Genomic DNA, 19,071 nt, shown 5'->3' with positions numbered 1-19,071 from the left:
GGATACAAGATATATGTAAAACTAATAACCAATGGACTAAAGGTACTTTCGGAAGCGTTCTTACTGAAGAGCAGAATGGGTTTCGGATAGGAAGCTCATGCTTGCGCAGTGTTTTTCCAGTCTGCCAGATTGTTGAAAACCGTAGTGAACACAATCACCCTCCGTTCATAGCCTTTATTGACTACGAGAAAGCTTTTATTTAAAGCCAACAGAGTTACATCATAGGAAATTTTAGAAAAGAACGGTATATCCAAGAATCTAAAAGTGTAATTTGAACTATGTAGACACACAACAAAATCAAAGTAAAAGAGGAAGTCCTTTTGCGAGAAACATCTGTCAAGTAGTGAGACAAGAGTATCTTTTATCTCTCACATTACTTAATACACGCATGTACATCACAAAGACATAGCACGTAAAGTAGTCCACCATTATAAGTTTGATAATAAAGTTATGAGTACACTACTGTTTGCAGATGATCAAATATTCTTAGTGGACCCAGAAGATAAATTACGGAGAGGAATTTAGTTCTTGCATAAGGTGATAAATGATCCCAACATGACACTATCTAAATGGAAAACTAAGATTATGGTATTCCGTGGCAAGGAGCATTTAAGAGCAAAAATAATAATTGATGATAATCCGCTGGAAAAAATAAACGCTTTTAAATACTTGGGATGTGAAGTCTCGTATATCACACACAATGATCACGAAAAAAAAAAAACATCAGAAACTCCAGCAGTTGGTAGGTATTATAAATCGCTGTCTTTTTCAAAATGTTAGAAAAGAGACGGCACTAAAATTCTATAATGTTGTGGCAGTGCCAGCTCTAACATGTGGATGAGTCTTGGTCTCGGACAATCTAAGGAGAAAGGAGGATGACCGAGATGGCAGAGATGAGACTGCTAAGATCTCTAGCAGGTTACTAACTCATAGATCGGATGAAAAATAATGATATGAGGTATGAAAAATGGTTCAAATGGCTCTGATCACTATGGGACTTAACATAAGAGGTCATCAGTCCCCTAGAACTTAGAACTACTTAAACCTAACTAATCTGAGGACATCACACACATCCATGCCCCAGGCAGGATTCGAACCTGCGTCCGTAGCGGTCGCGCGGTTCCGGACTGAAGGGCCTAGAACCGCTCGGCCACAACGGCCGGCTTGAGGAATGAACTGGGCATCAAAAGCATTCTTCATAAAAAAGAGGAGTACAGAAAAAATGGTATAAACATATTCAAAGAATGCCAAAAGAATGAATACCTAAAATAATATACAAATATATACTAAAAGGGGAAAGGAATGTTGGGCTTCTGGGTAAAGATGGATAGATCAGCTGCAATCTACTTCTTACATTACTGAGGGAGGCTGAAAGGTTTCCAGTTGATAATTGCAAACACAGAAATTTTTATGGTATTTAGTAGACATTCAAGATTAATGTAGGATCTAAGGGATAGCCGATAAGCAACCGGTCTACTAATAGTTCTTGTACCATGCAGTCATGAAGTGTTTCACACAATATGTTGGGTCAACCACGGTGGGTGGAGGAAGCGTTATTGAATTTCATGTTGAGATTTTAGACCGTTTCACATCTACATCTACATCTACATCCTGCAAAAGTTGATTCGTGTGCACTATACGTGGCTACGAGGTGAACAAGAACCCATGGCTGAATATGTTATGAGGTAGATGCACAGATTTGGATGAAAATGTTTCGAATGCGGTAGTGCCAACCATATAAAGCGGAATTTTCTTATGGTTGAAACATGAAAATCTGGAAAGCATGAATGAAGGACTGGAGTATAAGGAGCGGACTAACTGTTGAGAAGTCTGACTTATGTAGCAGAATAATCAGAATTTCAACTGCTCGGAGTCCTTTACTTTGAGCCAGTGTAAAATGAAAGGAATCCATGATAACTCAAAGTTATTCATTGTGACTCACACAGCTCACTTGTAGGACAAAGGTAGATTACCCAGATCGAAGGTTAATTGTGCTGAGCCTGTGCTGTTGTTTCTCAGTTACAAGAGAGCTGTTGTTGTACAGTGGAAGGAGTGCGAATTGACGAAGGCTGCTGAGTGTCACTCTCGCTATTGGTTGATACACAGCAAAGAGGCACAATTTACTGATTAATGAGAAAAATGTTTTTTTTTTATATTAAGAGTACATATCAAAATATACACTGGAAATAAGCAGTATTCAAATCAACCGCGCTGAGAATTACTAAACAGTAGTGTTGTATGGATTACACTGTTAACTTCATGTATGTATAGTCAGAATAGTGTGTGACAATATTTCAGTTTACTTGGCCTTTACTGAGATATATCTGTGAATAACCGGTAAGATGAAGGAGGTTAATGTTTTGCGTTGTAGCTAATCAGGACTTCATCGGTTTACAGTACAAACAAACGATTCTGAGTATCATAAAATCTATACTTTTTCAGTTCAATATTATTACAAAGCCAAAGTTTCTTTGTAACAGGTCACTTGCCAAAACCGATTATCCTTATGCATTAGGTATAGTTTCAAAAAATCAATATTTAGCTTGCTTTATCATCCTAAAATATTTAGCAGTCCGTTAATCGAAAATATTGCAACGTGAAGAAAAAATTTGTATACTGCTGGAGTGAGGCAGTATTATTTCCTCGGTCAATGCAGACTGGTTCCTCAATAACCGTCTCTGCTGTAAATCTCCATCGGTGTGCTCAGATGTTGAAACTTGTAGTGTTCCCAATGCAGATGAGAAGTAACTGCTACGTAAGGTACGAGTAATGTAGCGTAGTCAGGATTTCACTTGCAAATTTCGCGTGAGTGTAGCATGTGACTTAGCAGTATCAGCTATCATACATAGGTTCTGGTTTTACATAATGTATGGGCATGATACCTAACAGGAGGTAGCGTAAATGTTATTTTGCCTTTTGCAAGTGTAAGACATAAATTTTGTCTGCATGTGAGTCCCTTGATGGCTCTAGTTGATGAGTGTGATAAGAAGAAGGGTTTATAACATTTTTTGCCCAATCTAGTTACACAGATGTGAGACTTGTGTCTGTCCTTTCCTGATCAAGGCGCTGGCCAGTTGGGAGTTACACAACGGGTGCACACCAATAAAAAACTAAAGTTAGAAGCAATGTTTCTGTAAGATGAGTCTCACCTCCACACATGAAGTAATTTGTCTAACGAGTCTATGTTAACCTAGGGAATAGTCAGGCCGCGTTACTCCCCGTATTTTGCACCAGTTATTTCTTGTACCGTAAGGGTTTGGTGGATGAGCTCCCTAATTTTCGTGTTTTGTTAGGACAAATTTTCTATAACGCTAGATCTACATCATCAGGCTTATTACCAAATCTAGCTGACAGAAGAGTCGAATCCTAACTTCGTATGCAATCGATTGGAATATATATATTTATTTGAAAGAGCCCTGCTTAGCATTTCAAAAGCGACGACAGTTATATAGCTTTTTCTGGATTGCTTTTTATCGTACGTGAAGTTCAGATTGTATATCTTATACGAAATTTGATTATCCACAGAATCTGTATGTAGAGAAAGATGTGGGAAATGTTGATGAAAAGGGCAAGATAATAAGACAAGTGTTGAGACAACAAGCAGTAAACTCCATGGTACTTGTTGGAATTATAGAGGGTAAAAGCTTTAGAGCAAGTCAGAGATTCCAGTACATACTATAAATAATAAATGCCATTGGAATCAAGTGCTACTCTGAGCGGAAGAGGTTCGCACAGGAGAGGAATTTGTGCAGACGGCACCAAAACTATCAGTTGACCGACGTTACAAGATAAAGTATTTAAACGACCTCACGACTTTTAGTTAATTATTTGTGGACCACATTGGACATATAGTGGAAGTTATGAAGCAACTTAAAGAAGCAGGTACGAATGTCGAGTCATCTAGGGTTAAATTTTCCCAGTCGTAGATGCTATTTTTAGTCCACATCGCTGCTGAAGGCCGTTGCATCGGCTAGATTCACACGGAAGCAATTGATAAATGTCCAACTTACAAGTACACAAAGGGTATATCGACGTTTTCACGGTTGGACGACTTTTTCCTTGATTTTGTAAGCAGCAATGGTCTAAGGGAAGAAGCAAATAAATTCAAATGAGGTGAATCTCACGAGGCTGCATTCCATGTAAGATCAGCTCATTCGAAGCAAAATAATTTGGAAACTGCTGCCTAGGTTTAGTAATTACATGAGAATTTTTCGGAGTTTGTAAATTCCTATCACTGTCATCGTCAATTCCTGAAACTTCAGGGTCCATCACTTTGTCCCTAAACGAGATTTGTATGAACTTGAGGATTCTTATAATTATACAAGGTGGTCTAAAACAGTCGTAGGAGCTTGTAAGAAAGATACAAGTTAGGACTGTGTTGGGAAATAAATATTTGAAAAATTCGATACATAGCTCTATTTCTAGCTAATTAGCACTGAAGAGAGCCAATCAGGGCATTGCACACACAAAATCTAATTTTACCACCAGAGACAGTGTCGCCAAGCTTGATCTATTTCCTAAAACTGAACAAGAGACCGGTACAGAAATTGGACTTGGTATGGTAGTAAGAACTGAATCCAAGCCAAAGGCAGAGCAGTCTCGTGGTAGGCTAACATCAATGCTAATTAATTCGGAAATGGCGCAATGTATAGAATTTCTTTTCTACACAATTAATTCTCAGCACAACTTACCCAGCAGCACCCTTATAAACTTTTGAGACTGTTTATTACCACCCTATGCAGGGTGTTACAAAAAGGTACGGCCAAACTTCCAGGAAACATTCCTCACACACAAAGAAAGAAAATATGTTATGTGGACATGTGTCCGGAAACGCTTACTTTCCATGTTAGAGCTCATTTTATTACTTCTCTTCAAATCACATTAATCATGGAATGGAAATACACAGCAACAGAACGTACCAGCGTGACTTCAAACACTTTGTTACGCACAGGAGCTCCATCGTGTATGAACCACATGTTGTGTTGTACCTGTGAAGGCACATGTTCTAGCAGCACAGGTAGAGTATCCCGTATGAAATTATGATAACGTGCTCCATTGAGCGTAGGTGGAAGAACATGGGGCCCAATCAAGACATCACCATCAATGCCTGCCCAAACGTTCACAGAAAATCTGTGTTGATGACGTGATTGCACAATTGCGTGCGGATTCTCGTCAGCCCACACATGTTGAGTGTGAAAATTTACAATTTGATCACGTTGGAATGAAGCCTCATCCGTAAAGAGAACATTTGCACTGAAATGAGGATTGATACATTGTTGGATGAACCATTCGCAGAAGTGTACCCGTGGAGGCCAATCAGCTGCTGATAGTGCCTGCACACGCTGTGCATGGTACGGAAACAACTGGTTCTCCCGTAGCACTCTCCATACAGTGACGTGGTCAACGTTACCTTGTACAGCAGCAACTTCTCTGACTTTGACATTAGGGGTTATCGTCAACTGCGCGAAGAATTGCATCGTCCATTGTAGGTGTCCTCGTCGTTCTAGGTCTTCCCCAGTCGCGAGTCATAGGCTGTAATGTTCCGTGCTCCCTAAGACGCCGATTAATTGCTTCGAACGTCTTCCTGTCGGGACACCTTCGTTCTGGAAATCTGTCTCGATACAAACGTACCGCGCCACGGCTATTGCCCCGTGCTGATCCATACATCAAATGGGCACCTGCCAACTCCGCATTTGTAAACATTGCACTGACTGCAAAACCACGTTCGTGATGAACACTAACCTGTTGATGCTACGTACTGATGTGCTTGATGCTAGTACTGTAGAGCAATGAGCCGCATGTCAACACAAGCACCGAAGTCAACATTACCTTTCTTCAATTGGGCCAACTGGCGGTGAATCGAGGAAGTACAGTACATACTGACGAAACTAAAATGAGCTCTAACATGGAAATTAAGCGTTTCCGGTCATATGTCCACATAACATCTTTTCTTTGTTTGTGTGTGAGGAATGTTTGCTGAAAGTTTGGCCATACCTTTTTGTAACACCCTGTATATGTCGGTCAGAAGCCAGACATCCATGGATATAATGTGTCATCATAATCAGATGCACGTACACATCATATCTAAGGATGGTCCGTTTCTGTCAGAAACTGTTTAATTCAGTGACAATACAGCTGTGTGAAAATTATAATTTCCAAAATTTTCTAAGAGTTATAGATCAGTTGCGAATTATTTGAAAGTAAATTGCACGTAATCATTCCTTTCTTCCCACTCCATTTCTCCTCGGTATAGCTGACGTACTTTCACTATATTCCTGTAGCTGCTGCACCTCACCTTTTAAATGTATATAAATAACGTAATTAAACGCATTACAATTTGTCTAATTTCAGTTTGCAAGGACTATCAATAACAAATGTGATTAATGTACATTATCTTCCCAAACTGCATAGCATCGTAAATCCGTCCCCAGACAGTTGGCCTATATGTCACCAGAACGAAGCACAATATATAAAGCAGCTTCGCAACATATGGCCAATAAATTGTTCACTGCAGCACTGTAACACGCAGAACAGAAGCTGTTGTTCCTGTTCCTCTTTCATTTTCGTTTTTTATCGATTCTAGGAAAAATCCGTTTCACCAGACACGACCAATTACTCTCTCGACTTGTTTGTACACTCTCCCAGAAATTGATTACGATTACGTGATTTAATGAGAATAAAACAGGTTTGTCTGACTGAAAAATTCAGTAAAAAGTCTCGTAACGACTAGAATTTTTCAAAGGAATTTCGGCGGCTTTTCAATTTCAAGCACATGTGTATATTATGTATTACATGTCATAGTCAATTATTTTTCACCACACGAAAAATCTAGATTTTATATTCCATTCATACATTGCGAATGAACCAACATTAACGTGCCAACTTCAAACACCAATAACATGTTAAAAGTTATCAATTTGATGTTGATCTATTCCCATTGTAAGAATATAAAGTCCACATTTTACGTGCAGTGAAAAATAGTTTGACAAGTGTGACACGGAATACGTAATATGCCTGAAAATGACATGTCGTCGGAATTAGCTAAATGTGTGATTTAAATAAAGATTGTCTAGATTACAGCATACTGCGGACCACATTTTCTTTTATTAACCATTGAGAGACTCTGGATCCCCACATAAACAAAATTTTTCTGTCTCTTTACATTTGGAACTCAGACAGTGTTTTGATATTCTACGTATTTGCCCTGGTATTTTATGTATTTATTTACGAGTAACAGCAATGGTGAATAATCGTTGTTAAAATTGATTAAAATTGGAAAAGGTCAATGGAGGGTAAGTTACCTTTCATACCTAATTAATACAAATGTCTAATTCCAGTGATCATATCAGAAAGTACCGCTTTGTATGTTGGAAATAATGAGGCACAGTGTAATAACACATTAACAATGTATGTCTGCAGAATGAGATTTTCACTCTGCAGCGGAGTGTGCGCTGATATGAAACTTCGTGGCAGGTTAAAACTGTGTGCCCGACCGAGACTCGAACTCGGGACTTTTGCCTTTCGCGGGCAAGTGCTCTACCATCTGAGCTACCGAAGCACGACTCACGCCCCCTCCTCACTGCTTTACTTCTGCCAGTATCTCGTCTCCTACCTTCCAAACTTTACAGAAGCTCTCCTGCGAACCTTGCAGGACCTTCTTCCCAAATATCTCCATGGTCGAACGGAAAACCCGAATGAGTCATTCAACTATATAAATGGGACACGCATACCCAAAAATGTCTTTGTAGGAATGTAAACCCCGTGATTGAGTGTTTGTGACGCTTTGATGACGTTCAATGGTGGTAATAAGGAAAGAACTAGGGCACTAGAGCAACTTGGTATCACTCCAGGAGCCAACACACTGCAGGCCTTCCAACGAATGCACCGACCTAGGATCACGAAAGCCCAGCGTGCAGCACAGGAAATGACTCGAGAAGCAAGAGGCAGGAAATAAAAGAAGCTTTTGGATTTCAGGATTATCAAGAACAGGTGATTATGGTCCTGGCTGTTTCTGACACCTGGCATTCTGCCTGAAAATGACTTCTTTTTTTAAAAATATTTGACTCATTAACTCAGGAACTGTTACAGATACGTATATATAATTTTATACTATGTTCCTCTTTGATATACAACTGCTGCTGAACCACCAAAACATTTTTAGCTATAATGGTCTTATACTTGCAGATGCGAAAGTTGGCTAAAAGAAATAATAACATAAATTTCCAAAGAAGATCATAAGTAACTAATTATTTGTCTGTGTATTATGATTCGGTTTCAACAAGCAGAAAAGGACTGAAACCACACTTCCCAAAAATTTGAGATGTCTGTCGGTCAAAGGTTCTGAGGTAATGGGTTATATGTATTGCAGAATTGACACTGTAGGTATCGGATGCATGTACTTCCCTGAAGAGAAGCATATGCGTGTTACACAACGTGTCTAACCGGTTCGCACACGGACGTTCCAGCGGGCGCCACACCACTTCCCCAGAAGCCGTCGGAACTGTCGGGAGGGTCGGCAGGAGCACTGTGTGGACACAGTGAGGTGAGGTGAGGTGAGGTCTGCTGCCGTGTGGACCAGCAGCGCAGTGCGGGGCGGCTGCCGCAGTCCCTGTGGGTGGGCAGAGAGGCGTCCCAGCCCGGCCTGGGGCTCCATCAGGCCCAAGCACCGGCCGGCCGTTTCCCGGGGACGTGACCCGCCTCTGGCCGCGGCCGCCGCGGCTCCAGGGCCCACAGAGCCCCCAACCACAGCTCGCTGCTGTACTTTCTCCTTAGTCACTCCTCAACGCTGCTCTGCACAGCGTGGGCCGAAACTCTGACGCTGTGCGAGAAGTTAGCTGTCAATTCGTCCCCAGATATGATGACGCTCTTTTTGCTAGTATAATGAGAAAGAGATTGAATAACCAACGGAAGGATAACGCTCTACGATTCAGGAGGGGGCAGGAACGTCAGAAGTTTCAGAAGTTTGAACGTGATAGGGTGGCTACAGAAACTGAAAAGGGAAATTCAAAGGCTCAATCTAGATACAATAGGGATCAGTGAAGTGAAATGGAAAGACGATAAGGATTTCTGGTCAGATGAGTGTAGGGTAATATCAACACGAGCATGAAATGGTATAACGGGTGTAAGATTCGTTATGAATAGGAAGATAAGGCAGAGAGTGTCCTACTGTGAACAGTTCAGTGATAGGGTTATTCTTATCGCAATCCACAGCAAACCAACACCGACGATGATAGTTCAGGTATACATCCCGACGTCGCAAGCTGAAGGTGAAGAAATAAAGTACATGGGGATATTGAAAGGGTGATACGGTGCGTAAAGGCAGATGAGAATCAATTAGTCATGGGGGCCTGGAATGCAGTTTTAGGGGAAGGAGTGGAAGAAAAGGTTACAGAAGAATATGGGCTTGGGACAAGGAATGAGAGAGCAGCTAGTAATACCGAATACTCTGTTCAAGAATCACAACAGGAGGAGCTGTACTTGGAAAAGGACGGGTGATACGGGAAGATTTCATTTAGATTACATTATGATCACGCAGAGATTTCGAAATAGGATACCGCATTGCAAGGGTTACCCAAGAGAAGATGTAGACTCGGATCACAATGCAGTAGTGATGAAGAGTAGGCTGAAGTTTCAGATTAGTCAGGAAGAATCAATTGGCAAAGAAATATGATACGGAAGAATGAACAGATACGCTTGAAGTTCTTTAACGCTACAGATACAGCAATGAAGAATAGCTCAGTAAGCAGCACAGCGGAAGAGGAATGGACATCTCTAAACATGGCAATCGCAGAATTTGGAAAGAAGACCATACGTACAAAGATGGTAACTGCAAAGAATCCATGGACAACCGAAGAAATACTTCAGTTGATCGAAGAAAAGAATACTTCAATTGGGCGATGAAAGAAGGACATCGCTGACGAATGAAAGAAATAGGAAGTGCAAGGAACCTAAGGCGAAATGGCTGCTTGAAAAATGTGAATAACTCGAAAAGGAAATTATCGTCGGAAGGACTGATTTAGCATATGAGGAAGCCAAAACAACCTTCGGTGAAATTAAAAGCAAGGATGGTAACATTGAGAGTGCAGTGAGAACGCCACTGTTAAGTGCAGAGGAGAGAGCGGATAGGTGGAAACAATACACTGAATGTCTCTATGATGGGGAATATTTGTCTGATTTGACAGAAGAAACAGGAGTCCATTTAGAAGAGATAAAGGATCCAATGTTAGAATGAGAAATTAATACAGTTTCGAAGGACTTACGATCAAATAAGACAAGAGGGATAGATAATATACTATCAGAATTTCTAAAATCGTTAGGGGAAGTGGCTAAAAAACGTATTCACGTTGATTTATAGAATGTATGAGTCTGGCGACATAACGTAAGACTCTCAGAAAAATATTATCCACACAATTTTGAAGGTTGCAAGATCTGGCAAGTGTGGGAATTCTCGCACAATCAGATTAACAGTTCGTGCATCCAAGTTGCTGACGAGACTTATATGCAGAAGAACGGAATAGAAAATTGAGGATGTGCTAGATGATGATGAGTTTGGTTTTAGAAAAGTTAAAGGCACGAGAGGCAATTCTGATATTCAGGTTGTTAATTGAAGGAAGACTATAGAAAAATCAAGACCCGTTCATAGGATTTGTCGACCTGGTAAAAGCGTTCGACAACTTAAAATGGTGCAAGATGTTCCAAATTCTGAAAAAATAGGGGTAAGCTATAGGGAGAGATGGGTAATATACAATTTGTACAAGAGCCAAGAGGGAATAATAAGACTGGACGATCAAGAATGAAGTGTTAGGATTGAAAAGGGTGTAAGTCAGGGTTCTAGTCTTTCGTCCATACTGTTCAATCTGTACATCGAAGAAGCAATTATGGAAATAGAAGAGAGTTTCTGGAGAGGAATTAAAATTCATGGTGAGAGTGTATCAGTGGTAATATTCGCTGATGTCATTGCTATCCCGAGTGAATGTGAAGAAGAATTATAATGAACAGTCTAATGAGTACAGGATATGGACTGAGAGTAAATCGCAGAAAGACGAAAGTACTGAGAAGTAGCAGAAACGAGAATACCAGAAACTTAACATCGCGATTGATGGTCACGAAGTAGATGAAGCTAAGGAATTTTATTACCTAGGCAGCCTGCCCGGTAGTAGAGGGAGCAATAGAGGGCAAAAACTGTAGTGGTACGAAGACATAGAAAGCAGACTACCACTGGCAAGAGAGTCATTCCTGGCCAAGCGAAGCCAAACATAGGCCTTAATTTGAGGAAGAAATTTCTGAGAATATATGTTCGGAGAATAGTATTGTATGGTAGTGAAAACCGGAGCAGAAGAGAATGAAAGCATTTGAGATGCGGTGCTACAGACGAATGTTGACAATTATTTGGACTAACAATGAGGGGCTTCTGTACAGAATCGCTGAGGAAAGGAATATGTGGAAGACACTGACAAGGAGAAGGAACAGGATGATAGGACATGTGTTAAGACATCAGGGAATGATTTCCATGTTACTAGAGGGAGCGGTACAGTGCAAAAGCTATACAGCAGGACAGAGTTTGGGGCACTGTCTATGGAATCACCATCTACATTTAATGTGACACCATTGCTGTTCCTCTTCAAACTGAAATTCAAGATATTTACAAACGTTGGGACTTCATTCTAATTTTTAGATTTGGTTATTTTCACGTTTCATGAATAATTTGCACGGTAAGTCGTATGAAGGGGAACGATTCATAAAATGAATATAAAAAAATTAAAAAAATATCACAAATTATTCTGTAAATATGCCTACATGCCCATTTGTGAAACTTCCTGGCAGATTAAAACTGTGTGCCCGACCGAGACTCGAACTCGGGACCTTTGCCTTTCGCGGGCAAGTGCTCTACCAACTGAGCTACCGAAGCACGACTCACGCTCGGTACTCACAGCTTTACTTCTGCCAGTACCTCGTCCCCTACCTTCCAAACTTTACAGAAGCTCTCCTGCGAACCTTGCAGAACTAGCACTCCTGAAAGAAAGGATATTGCGGAGACATGGCTTAGCCACAGCCTGGGGGATGTTTCCAGAATGAGATTTTCACTCTGCAGCGGAGTGTGCGCTGATATGAAACTTCCTGGCAGATTAAAACTGTGTGCCCGACCGAGACTCGAACTCGGGACCTTTGCCTTTCGCGGGCAAGTGCTCTACCAACTGAGCTACCGAAGCACGACTCACGCTCGGTACTCACAGCTTTACTTCTGCCAGTACCTCGTCCCCTACCTTCCAAACTTTACAGAAGCTCTCCTGCGAACCTTGCAGAACTAGCACTCCTGAAAGAAAGGATATTGCGGAGACATGGCTTAGCCACAGCCTGGGGGATGTTTCCAGAATGAGATTTTCACTCTGCAGCGGAGTGTGCGCTGATATGAAACTTCCTGGCAGATTAAAACTGTGTGCCCGACCGAGACTCGAACTCGGGACCTTTGCCTTTCGCGGGCAAGTGCTCTACCAACTGAGCTACCGAAGCACGACTCACGCTCGGTACTCACAGCTTTACTTCTGCCAGTACCTCGTCCCCTACCTTCCAAACTTTACAGAAGCTCTCCTGCGAACCTTGCAGAACTAGCACTCCTGAAAGAAAGGATATTGCGGAGACATGGCTTAGCCACAGCCTGGGGGATGTTTCCAGAATGAGATTTTCACTCTGCAGCGGAGTGTGCGCTGATATGAAACTTCCTGGCAGATTAAAACTGTGTGCCCGACCGAGACTCGAACTCGGGACCTTTGCCTTTCGCGGGCAAGTGCTCTACCAACTGAGCTACCGAAGCACGACTCACGCTCGGTACTCACAGCTTTACTTCTGCCAGTACCTCGTCCCCTACCTTCCAAACTTTACAGAAGCTCTCCTGCGAACCTTGCAGAACTAGCACTCCTGAAAGAAAGGATATTGCGGAGACATGGCTTAGCCACAGCCTGGGGGATGTTTCCAGAATGAGATTTTCACTCTGCAGCGGAGTGTGCGCTGATATGAAACTTCCTGGCAGATTAAAACTGTGTGCCCGACCGAGACTCGAACTCGGGACCTTTGCCTTTCGCGGGCAAGTGCTCTACCAACTGAGCTACCGAAGCACGACTCACGCTCGGTACTCACAGCTTTACTTCTGCCAGTACCTCGTCCCCTACCTTCCAAACTTTACAGAAGCTCTCCTGCGAACCTTGCAGAACTAGCACTCCTGAAAGAAAGGATATTGCGGAGACATGGCTTAGCCACAGCCTGGGGGATGTTTCCAGAATGAGATTTTCACTCTGCAGCGGAGTGTGCGCTGATATGAAACTTCCTGGCAGATTAAAACTGTGTGCCCGACCGAGACTCGAACTCGGGACCTTTGCCTTTCGCGGGCAAGTGCTCTACCAACTGAGCTACCGAAGCACGACTCACGCTCGGTACTCACAGCTTTACTTCTGCCAGTACCTCGTCCCCTACCTTCCAAACTTTACAGAAGCTCTCCTGCGAACCTTGCAGAACTAGCACTCCTGAAAGAAAGGATATTGCGGAGACATGGCTTAGCCACAGCCTGGGGGATGTTTCCAGAATGAGATTTTCACTCTGCAGCGGAGTGTGCGCTGATATGAAACTTCCTGGCAGATTAAAACTGTGTGCCCAACCGAGACTCGAACTCGGGACCTTTGCCTTTCGCGGGCAAGTGCTCTACCAACTGAGCTACCGAAGCACGACTCACGCTCGGTACTCACAGCTTTACTTCTGCCAGTACCTCGTCCCCTACCTTCCAAACTTTACAGAAGCTCTCCTGCGAACCTTGCAGAACTAGCACTCCTGAAAGAAAGGATATTGCGGAGACATGGCTTAGCCACAGCCTGGGGGATGTTTCCAGAATGAGATTTTCACTCTGCAGCGGAGTGTGCGCTGATATGAAACTTCCTGGCAGATTAAAACTGTGTGCCCGACCGAGACTCGAACTCGGGACCTTTGCCTTTCGCGGGCAAGTGCTCTACCAACTGAGCTACCGAAGCACGACTCACGCTCGGTACTCACAGCTTTACTTCTGCCAGTACCTCGTCCCCTACCTTCCAAACTTTACAGAAGCTCTCCTGCGAACCTTGCAGAACTAGCACTCCTGAAAGAAAGGATATTGCGGAGACATGGCTTAGCCACAGCCTGGGGGATGTTTCCAGAATGAGATTTTCACTCTGCAGCGGAGTGTGCGCTGATATGAAACTTCCTGGCAGATTAAAACTGTGTGCCCGACCGAGACTCGAACTCGGGACCTTTGCCTTTCGCGGGCAAGTGCTCTACCAACTGAGCTACCGAAGCACGACTCACGCTCGGTACTCACAGCTTTACTTCTGCCAGTACCTCGTCCCCTACCTTCCAAACTTTACAGAAGCTCTCCTGCGAACCTTGAAGAACTAGCACTCCTGAAAGAAAGGATATTGCGGAGACATGGCTTAGCCACAGCCTGGGGGATGTTTCCAGAATGAGATTTTCACTCTGCAGCGGAGTGTGCGCTGATATGAAACTTCCTGGCAGATTAAAACTGTGTGCCCGACCGAGACTCGAACTCGGGACCTTTGCCTTTCGCGGGCAAGTGCTCTACCAACTGAGCTACCGAAGCACGACTCACGCTCGGTACTCACAGCTTTACTTCTGCCAGTACCTCGTCCCCTACCTTCCAAACTTTACAGAAGCTCTCCTGCGAACCTTGCAGAACTAGCACTCCTGAAAGAAAGGATATTGCGGAGACATGGCTTAGCCACAGCCTGGGGGATGTTTCCAGAATGAGATTTTCACTCTGCAGCGGAGTGTGCGCTGATATGAAACTTCCTGGCAGATTAAAACTGTGTGCCCGACCGAGACTCGAACTCGGGACCTTTGCCTTTCGCGGGCAAGTGCTCTACCAACTGAGCTACCGAAGCACGACTCACGCTCGGTACTCACAGCTTTACTTCTGCCAGTACCTCGTCCCCTACCTTCCAAACTTTACAGAAGCTCTCCTGCGAACCTTGCAGAACTAGCACTCCTGAAAGAAAGGATATTGCGGAGACATGGCTTAGCCACAGCCTGGGGGATGTTTCCAGAATGAGATTTTCACTCTGCAGCGGAGTGTGCGCTGATATGAAACTTCCTGGCAGATTAAAACTGTGTGCCCGACCGAGACTCGAACTCGGGACCTTTGCCTTTCGCGGGCAAGTGCTCTACCAACTGAGCTACCGAAGCACGACTCACACTCGGTACTCACAGCTTTACTTCTGCCAGTACCTCGTCCCCTACCTTCCAAACTTTACAGAAGCTCTCCTGCGAACCTTGCAGAACTAGCACTCCTGAAAGAAAGGATATTGCGGAGACATGGCTTAGCCACAGCCTGGGGGATGTTTCCAGAATGAGATTTTCACTCTGCAGCGGAGTGTGCGCTGATATGAAACTTCCTGGCAGATTAAAACTGTGTGCCCGATCGAGACTCGAACTCGGGACTCTGCACACTCCGCTGCAGAGTGAAAATCTCATTCTGGAAACATCCCCCAGGCTGTGGCTAAGCCATGTCTCCGCAATATCCTTTCTTTCAGGAGTGCTAGTTCTGCAAGGTTCGCAGGAGAGCTTCTGTAAAGTTTGGAAGGTAGGGGACGAGGTACTGGCAGAAGTAAAGCTGTGAGTACCGAGCGTGAGTCGTGCTTCGGTAGCTCAGTTGGTAGAGCACTTGCCCGCGAAAGGCAAAGGTCCCGAGTTCGAGTCTCGGTCGGGCACACAGTTTTAATCTGCCAGGAAGTTTCATATCAGCGCACACTCCGCTGCAGAGTGAAAATCTCATTCTGGAAACATCCCCCAGGCTGTGGCTAAGCCATGTCTCCGCAATATCCTTTCTTTCAGGAGTGCTAGTTCTGCAAGGTTCGCAGGAGAGCTTCTGTAAAGTTTGGAAGGTAGGGGACGAGGTACTGGCAGAAGTAAAGCTGTGAGTACCGAGCGTGAGTCGTGCTTCGGTAGCTCAGTTGGTAGAGCACTTGCCCGCGAAAGGCAAAGGTCCCGAGTTCGAGTCTCGGTCGGGCACACAGTTTTAATCTGCCAGGAAGTTTCATATCAGCGCACACTCCGCTGCAGAGTGAAAATCTCATTCTGGAAACATCCCCCAGGCTGTGGCTAAGCCATGTCTCCGCAATATCCTTTCTTTCAGGAGTGCTAGTTCTGCAAGGTTCGCAGGAGAGCTTCTGTAAAGTTTGGAAGGTAGGGGACGAGGTACTGGCAGAAGTAAAGCTGTGAGTACCGAGCGTGAGTCGTGCTTCGGTAGCTCAGTTGGTAGAGCACTTGCCCGCGAAAGGCAAAGGTCCCGAGTTCGAGTCTCGGTCGGGCACACAGTTTTAATCTGCCAGGAAGTTTCATATCAGCGCACACTCCGCTGCAGAGTGAAAATCTCATTCTGGAAACATCCCCCAGGCTGTGGCTAAGCCATGTCTCCGCAATATCCTTTCTTTCAGGAGTGCTAGTTCTGCAAGGTTCGCAGGAGAGCTTCTGTAAAGTTTGGAAGGTAGGGGACGAGGTACTGGCAGAAGTAAAGCTGTGAGTACCGAGCGTGAGTCGTGCTTCGGTAGCTCAGTTGGTAGAGCACTTGCCCGCGAAAGGCAAAGGTCCCGAGTTCGAGTCTCGGTCGGGCACACAGTTTTAATCTGCCAGGAAGTTTCATATCAGCGCACACTCCGCTGCAGAGTGAAAATCTCATTCTGGAAACATCCCCCAGGCTGTGGCTAAGCCATGTCTCCGCAATATCCTTTCTTTCAGGAGTGCTAGTTCTGCAAGGTTCGCAGGAGAGCTTCTGTAAAGTTTGGAAGGTAGGGGACGAGGTACTGGCAGAAGTAAAGCTGTGAGTACCGAGCGTGAGTCGTGCTTCGGTAGCTCAGTTGGTAGAGCACTTGCCCGCGAAAGGCAAAGGTCCCGAGTTCGAGTCTCGGTCGGGCACACAGTTTTAATCTGCCAGGAAGTTTCATATCAGCGCACACTCCGCTGCAGAGTGAAAATCTCATTCTGGAAACATCCCCCAGGCTGTGGCTAAGCCATGTCTCCGCAATATCCTTTCTTTCAGGAGTGCTAGTTCTGCAAGGTTCGCAGGAGAGCTTCTGTAAAGTTTGGAAGGTAGGGGACGAGGTACTGGCAGAAGTAAAGCTGTGAGTACCGAGCGTGAGTCGTGCTTCGGTAGCTCAGTTGGTAGAGCACTTGCCCGTGAAAGGCAAAGGTCCCGAGTTCGAGTCTCGGTCGGGCACACAGTTTTAATCTGCCAGGAAGTTTCATATCAGCGCACACTCCGCTGCAGAGTGAAAATCTCATTCTGGAAACATCCCCCAGGCTGTGGCTAAGCCATGTCTCCGCAATATCCTTTCTTTCAGGAGTGCTAGTTCTGCAAGGTTCGCAGGAGAGCTTCTGTAAAGTTTGGAAGGTAGGGGACGAGGTACTGGCAGAAGTAAAGCTGTGAGTACCGAGCGTGAGTCGTGCTTCGGTAGCTCAGTTGGTAGAGCACTTGCCCGCGAAAGGCAAAGGTCCCGAGTTCGAGTCTCGGTCGGGCACACAGTTTTAATCTGCCAGGAAGTTTCATATCAGCGCACACTCCGCTGCAGAGTGAAAATCTCATTCTGGAAACATCCCCCAGGCTGTGGCTAAGCCATGTCTCCGCAATATCCTTTCTTTCAGGAGTGCTAGTTCTGCAAGGTTCGCAGGAGAGCTTCTGTAAAGTTTGGAAGGTAGGGGACGAGGTACTGGCAGAAGTAAAGCTGTGAGTACCGAGCGTGAGTCGTGCTTCGGTAGCTCAGTTGGTAGAGCACTTGCCCGCGAAAGGCAAAGGTCCCGAGTTCGAGTCTCGGTCGGGCACACAGTTTTAATCTGCCAGGAAGTTTCATATCAGCGCACACTCCGCTGCAGAGTGAAAATCTCATTCTGGAAACATCCCCCAGGCTGTGGCTAAGCCATGTCTCCGCAATATCCTTTCTTTCAGGAGTGCTAGTTCTGCAAGGTCCGCAGGAGAGCTTCTGTAAAGTTTGGAAGGTAGGGGACGAGGTACTGGCAGAAGTAAAGCTGTGAGTACCGAGCGTGAGTCGTGCTTCGGTAGCTCAGTTGGTAGAGCACTTGCCCGCGAAAGGCAAAGGTCCCGAGTTCGAGTCTCGGTCGGGCACACAGTTTTAATCTGCCAGGAAGTTTCATATCAGCGCACACTCCGCTGCAGAGTGAAAATCTCATTCTGGAAACATCCCCCAGGCTGTGGCTAAGCCATGTCTCCGCAATATCCTTTCTTTCAGGAGTGCTAGTTCTGCAAGGTTCGCAGGAGAGCTTCTGTAAAGTTTGGAAGGTAGGGGACGAGGTACTGGCAGAAGTAAAGCTGTGAGTACCGAGCGTGAGTCGTGCTTCGGTAGCTCAGTTGGTAGAGCACTTGCCCGCGAAAGGCAAAGGTCCCGAGTTCGAGTCTCGGTCGGGCACACAGTTTTAATCTGCCAGGAAGTTTCATATCAGCGCACACTCCGCTGCAGAGTGAAAATCTCATTCTGGAAACATCCCCCAGGCTGTGGCTAAGCCATGTCTCCGCAATATCCTTTCTTTCAGGAGTGCTAGTTCTGCAAGGTTCGCAGGAGAGCTTCTGTAAAGTTTGGAAGGTAGGGGACGAGGTACTGGCAGAAGTAAAGCTGTGAGTACCGAGCGTGAGTCGTGCTTCGGTAGCTCAGTTGGTAGAGCACTTGCCCGCGAAAGGCAAAGGTCCCGAGTTCGAGTCTCGGTCGGGCACACAGTTTTAATCTGCCAGGAAGTTTCATATCAGCGCACACTCCGCTGCAGAGTGAAAATCTCATTCTGGAAACATCCCCCAGGCTGTGGCTAAGCCATGTCTCCGCAATATCCTTTCTTTCAGGAGTGCTAGTTCTGCAAGGTTCGCAGGAGAGCTTCTGTAAAGTTTGGAAGGTAGGGGACGAGGTACTGGCAGAAGTAAAGCTGTGAGTACCGAGCGTGAGTCGTGCTTCGGTAGCTCAGTTGGTAGAGCACTTGCCCGCGAAAGGCAAAGGTCCCGAGTTCGAGTCTCGGTCGGGCACACAGTTTTAATCTGCC

The 19,071-nt window shown here is 44.9% G+C and overlaps 1 non-coding gene across 1 annotated transcript; it reads left to right on the top strand.

Annotated features, from left to right (window-relative positions):
- Window positions 1-17,174: 17,174 nt before the first annotated feature.
- Window positions 17,175-17,249, top strand: Trnas-uga (transfer RNA serine (anticodon UGA)). Its single transcript has one exon. It is a non-coding gene; the product is annotated as a tRNA-Ser (tRNA).
- Window positions 17,250-19,071: the final 1,822 nt, after the last annotated feature.

The sequence above is a fragment of the Schistocerca cancellata genome, chromosome 2 (assembly GCF_023864275.1).
Source record: "Schistocerca cancellata isolate TAMUIC-IGC-003103 chromosome 2, iqSchCanc2.1, whole genome shotgun sequence".
Classification (NCBI taxonomy): domain Eukaryota; kingdom Metazoa; phylum Arthropoda; class Insecta; order Orthoptera; family Acrididae; genus Schistocerca; species Schistocerca cancellata.
This window is presented reverse-complemented; position numbering and strand designations above follow the sequence as displayed.